The sequence below is a fragment of the Sciurus vulgaris genome, assembly GCF_902686455.1.
Source record: "Sciurus vulgaris genome assembly, chromosome: 3".
Lineage (NCBI taxonomy): Eukaryota > Metazoa > Chordata > Mammalia > Rodentia > Sciuridae > Sciurus > Sciurus vulgaris.
Genome location: NC_136463.1, coordinates 81,395,459 through 81,400,122, shown reverse-complemented (window position 1 = coordinate 81,400,122; position 4,664 = coordinate 81,395,459). Strand labels below are relative to the sequence as shown.

The window sequence follows — 4,664 nt, the reverse complement described above, 5'->3', positions numbered from 1 at the left end:
GGGTCCCAGGGCAGGGGCTTGCCTCCAACTGTGTGTTCTCCTGGGCTCCCATGTCCCAAGCCCCTAGGACAGGGTCTGCACCCACCTGCCTATGCTCACAGCTGGCCAGGCACACGAACCCCCTCTGAGTCAGACACCTGGCCTGGCTACCCTGTGACAGGGACCGTGGCTCCATCGTGCAGGAGAGTAATCCAGGTTCCTGGAACTAAGATACTTGTTCAAACCCCTAAAGGGACGTGGTCCAGCGGGGGTGCAAGACTCTGGCCTAGGAACTTCCACGCTTGTGTTCCCGCCCATTTCCTGAGACTACCTCCCCCAGGGAGAAAGCCCAGGAGCCCCCGCAGAAGGCAAGCAAAAGACAGAGTCTAGAGCTCAGGTCTCTGGTTGACCATTAGGATTTTATATCTCCAGGCCACAAAGGACAGAGGGTTGGTGTGTTAAATGACTTGCCCGGGATTACCGGACACTCGGGATTAGGAGGAGATGGTTAGGGGTATGGGCCCAGGGACCTTGCACTTGACTGGGAATCCAAATTCTGTTGTTTACCAGCTGTGCGAACTTGGTCAGGTTATTCACCCTCTCTGTGCCTTAATCTTCTCCTGTGGATAAAGCCAATTATTATCCTCCAGTGGAGATACCATTCGTATGTCCTCTCAGGTTGCTGTGAGGATTAAAGGAGTTTATTCATTCAGAGGAAACAACTCGTGGTAACAATCAACATCAACTGTTACTATTCTGCATTTCCCACTACCTAGAAGGACTTTGCAGACTTTCTCTTCCTGAAATGTTCTTTTTTGCTTATGCTTTTGGAAAATTCATACTTAAAACTCCATGTACAGGGCTGGGGTTGTGGCTCAGTGGTAGAGCACTTGCCTGGCATGTGTGAGGCCCTGGGTCCGATCCTCAGCACCACATATAAATACATAAGTAAAATAAAAGATCCATTGGCAACTAGCAAATGTATATACATAAACGCCACCAACCTGTCCCTGCCTCCAGGCAGGAAAGCTGTCTCCTGTGAACCCAGCTTTCAGGCCACCGTGAACTCAGCTCTCAGGCCACCTGGGGGTGACTCCAGGCGCAAGACTCAGAAGCCTGGGGGCTGAGGGGTGGGTGCTCTAGGGCAGCAGGTGGGGCTGTGGCCCCTCTGGGTAGGGAGTGACCCCTGAGAGCGTGGTGGGCGAGGACAGGGAGGGGTTCTCGGTTTTGGAAGGACACCAGTCTCAGGAGATGCAGTGGACGGCGCAGGGCCTTCTGGGTTCTGATGGACTTGTCTTCCTCTCCCTCTGGACTGTTGTAGGGATGATGTCCCCTGGGTCACCTGCACTGGTGCTGCTGGGAGAGGCATGGCTCCCTTGGGGGCCAGTGGTCTATCTTGTGGGATAGGTCCCTGTGCTCTCCTGGCACGCGGCTGCACACCTGTCACTCAGTCACTCTTGTCGGGAGTGCTTTCTTTCTTTTTTCTTTGCCTTTTTTTTTTTTTTTTAGTTTTTTTATTCGTTTGTTTGTTGGTTGGTTGGTTTTGCGGTGCTGGGGATTGAACCCAGGTCCTTGTGCGTGCGAGGCAAGCACTCTACCAACTGAGCTACATCCCCAGCTCCTCTTTTGCCTTTTTTGAGTCGTGTGGCGGTGGTGGGGGGATTGGGAATCGAACCCCGGGCATTCGCTGACTAAGCTACACTCCCACCTTCTTTTATTTTTCAATTTGAGACAGGGTCTCATGAAGTAGCTGAGGCTGGCCTCCAACTTGCAGTCCTCCTGCCTCAACCTTCTGAGTGCTGGGATCACATGTGTGGCAGTTTGTGGGAGTCGAACGTGAGGAACACCCTGGAGGGGAGCTGCTGACGGGGGTGCCGGGGTCGCTCCTGCTCTCCCGTCCCTGGGCGCTCTGGGGTATCCTCGTGCGGAGGACTCATTTCGCACGGGCAGGGCTGTGCCTGGAGTCCTTGGTGGTTCTCACTGGCTCGCATCCCTTCATTCTGAGGTCAGCTAAGAGCACAGCACTGGAGGCCCCGTGCGCTGGCCAGAGGAAGCGGGTGCCAGGCTGGAGCCTGTCGTGTGGAAGCTGGAGCCTGGGGCCAGGAGCTGTGCCGCTTGTCAGGGCGCTTGCTCTGGCCGATGCTGCAGCCCCAGCGCCCAACCCCTGGCCTGCGTGCCCGGCCCCCGCTGAGCAGCCCTGACCTCCTTCCCGTCCCTGTCCTTCGCGTCACCAGCCCTCCTTCCCGTCCCTGTTCTCTTTGGGGCCTTGGAGGGCCCGCAGGGAGCGGGGCTCACAGGACGGATGGCCTGCTGCTGAGGCTGGCCCGGGTCTGGGCCTGTGGTGAAGCCCCCAGCACCGTAGTGCCCAGGGCGGGCCGCACACAGGGAGGATGTGCTGGGGACCCTGCTGGGTGGGACCGTCCCCTGCAAGGCCATGTGAGCACGGTGCCGGGTCTGCAGACCCTGTGGATGGGTTGGTGACCACTCTCTCTCACCCTCTGGGTGCGCAGGTGCTTCTTTTCTTTCATAAATACACACAGACCCTTGCACACGCTTTCTTGTGTGTCCTATGATTTCGGGGACAAAACAATTGAAGACGCATTCTCCGCTGTGCCCTGGACTTAGCCTTCAGTTAAAGTGCCAAGAAAGGGAGGTCAATGTCCTAAACGCCTCTTGCTCTTGCCACTCTCTTCCCTACCACCGCTCACTCACTACTGTCCAAATCTTTTTATTTCGGGCAGAACTTTTTTAATTTTTGGACTAGGTTTGCTATTTTCACGATCTTTCACTAATGTTTTCAAATCCCTTACTGAATTTGTTTTCTTTCTTTTTCTTCTTCGAGTCTTCTTCTTCTAAAAGAAACCTGAATATTTTCCAGGAGTTCCCAACTCAGGGACCTGTCTTCTTGACAGCTGGTGTCTATGACAGCTTATGTCATGGACAGAAGTCGTCGGGTGGGGATGACTCAGCTGGAAGATATATCTTTTAGTCTATTGTTCCCTTCGCTTCCCAGATTCCTTCTGCTTTCTACCTGGAATGAGGATTTGATGACTGGAGCTCCCACAGCCCTCATAGAACCCGAGGTAACCTCCAGGGTAGAAGCAGCATTGAGATATCAGAGCAAAAAGAGGAAGTCTGAGTTCCCAAGGACTTTGAGTAACTTCCACGCCACTTCTAGATAGCCACCTCAGGCCTTCTTTATGTCAGAGAGAACTAAACCTTTATCTTGTTTAACATGTGCATTTTCTGTTTGTGGTGGATTGATTACAAAAACAATAGTGATCCTTCGCCCTTCCTGTATCCACGCCCTGTGCAATGTGACTTTGCAGCTACCGAATCAAGAGGTTGATTTTCTTACCTTTTATTCTGTTTCACAGAAGTGCCTGAAACAATTACCAGCCTAGGTCTCAAGAGCCCTCGTACACTTGTGGTCATTTCTTGGACACCCACGCAGCTGTCCTGTTGAATGACAGATACGTGCTCGGTCCCCACCGCTGCCTCAGTTGACCACCAGCCAGCCTCCAGGCATGAGAGAGAGGCCATGTTGGAGCGGCCAACCCCCAGCTGGTCCATCGCTGATGGAGACACAGGAATGAGCCCCGGCCTGCCAAAGCCACAGGAGCCTCCAGCCAAGCCCAGCCTGCATAATCTTGAGCTAAAAAAAATGGTCGTTGTTTTAAGTCTCAAACTTCTGGGGTGATTTTTTATGATTACTAGCAAAGTGATACACTCAAATGTCCTTCCAACTTGGCCATCACAGACTGCGGTGAGAGACCCCAAGCTCCAGGATACCCTTTCCTTCCATCTCTGCTTCTCTCCTTCCTTCCATTTTTCTTTCTTTTTTTTTTTTTCCCACGGTTTTATGCCTTTATTGCACAATCAGCAGTTAGTTCTTATCCACATTAACTGTCTGTAGATTTTTGAACATGGTAACAGGGACATAGGTTACCAAAGTATAGAGTTTGTTGGGCGAATCTTCATCCTCATTACGTTTTCTGGACAATCGCCCACGAATACCATATGGAACGTTCCTTATTCCTTTGGGCCAGACAGCTTTGTTAAGCCTGGTATGGATGCATGCATCTGGAGTTCCCATCTCCTTCATGGCAGATTTCCGGATCTCTCTGAGTGCCCAGGAGCACGCTTCTTGAGACCCACTCCACGGATGCGCTTGCGAATGCTGATGGTGTATTCCCGGGTCACGACCTCGCTGATGGCAGAGCGGCCCTTTTTCTTGGCGCCACCCTTCTTTGCGGGAGCCATTCTGCCAGGCTCAAGTTGGAAAGGCCCATTTTTCTATGATTATTTTGAGACAGGGTCTAAGTTGCCCAGGTTGGACTTGAACTTGTGATTCTCCTGCCTCAGCCTCCTGAGTCGCTGGGATTATGGGTGTCGGCTATGGTGCTTGGCTTTTACTTAATTAATTAACTAATTAGTTGATATTTTTGAGAGTTTTGTGACTTCCTTCTTTTCTGACTTGCATCTGTCCATGGACTCTCAGAGTCTGAGTGCTGGGGTTGGATTTCTCATTTAACTTGCTGTCTTCAGGTCGCCCACAGGAGGGGAGGTCGGGGCCCACGTGGCACCCACTTTCCGTGTCTTCCATACCTATGGTCCTACTCGAAGCTCAGACACATTATGGAAGTGTTAGTGTAAGGCCCCCAAAAAGGAAACCCCAACTCTGT

At 52.3% G+C, this 4,664-nt stretch overlaps 1 pseudogene across 1 annotated transcript; it reads right to left on the bottom strand.

Moving 5' to 3' along the window:
- Positions 1–3,816: 3,816 nt before the first annotated feature.
- Positions 3,817–4,260, bottom strand: LOC306656573 (large ribosomal subunit protein eL31-like; annotated as a pseudogene). The gene has a single exon. The product of its transcript is annotated as a large ribosomal subunit protein eL31-like (transcript).
- Between the last annotated feature and the right edge of the window lie 404 nt (positions 4,261–4,664).